The sequence below is a fragment of the Octopus bimaculoides genome, chromosome 18 (genome assembly GCF_001194135.2).
Source record: "Octopus bimaculoides isolate UCB-OBI-ISO-001 chromosome 18, ASM119413v2, whole genome shotgun sequence".
NCBI lineage: Eukaryota > Metazoa > Mollusca > Cephalopoda > Octopoda > Octopodidae > Octopus > Octopus bimaculoides.
The window spans coordinates 30675962-30676711 of NC_068998.1; the positions used below are offsets into that span (position 1 = coordinate 30675962).

Sequence of the window (750 nt, forward strand, 5' to 3'; positions counted from 1 at the left end):
AGAGACAGGGAGAGAGAGAGAGAGACAGGGAGAGAGAGAGAGAGACAGGGAGAGAGAGAGAGAGACAGGGAGAGAGAGAGAGAGAGAGAGAGTGTGACATTGCAAAGGTTGAAAAGCAACTATAAATGGCAATCAGAAATGACAAAGGTATATCCACAACAGGATTTTTTCTTGAGAAGTTATATATGAAATGAGGCAGTTTTCCACTAGGTTCATACCAGCTCCATGTCTAATAGGACTGTTGTAAACAGAGTGAAAAAGAGAGCTACATGTCCAATATAAGTGGTTAACATCATTTTATAATTGTTTTCCATGCTGGCATGGATTACATGGTTCAACAGATATAAGGATCATGTCTTGTTCAAGCAAAAACATCTCTGTTTTGGTATGGTTTCTATGATTGGGTATTCTTCCTAATAACAATCAGTTCACAGAGAGCATCATCGTCATCATCATCACAGTTAAACGTCTGCTTTCCATGCTAGCATGGGTTGGACGATTTGACTGAAGACTGGTGGACCAGGAGGTAACACCAGGCTCCAATCTGATTTCGCAGAGTTTCTACAGCTGGATGCCCTTCCTAATGTCAACCACTCCGAGAGTGTAGTGGGTGCTTTTACGTGCCACCGGCACAAGGGCCAGTTAGGCGATACTGGCGATGGCCATGCTCGAAATGGTGTATTTTATGTGCCACCTGCACAGGAGCCAGTCCATCGGTACTGGCAACGATCTCGCTCGAATGTCTTTTCA

At 44.0% G+C, this 750-nt stretch overlaps 1 protein-coding gene across 1 annotated transcript in view; it reads right to left on the reverse strand.

Annotated features, from left to right (window-relative positions):
* LOC106875756 (uncharacterized) overlaps positions 1-750 on the reverse strand; it is a 263867-nt gene that overhangs the window by 142317 nt on the left and 120800 nt on the right. The window lies entirely within an intron of this gene.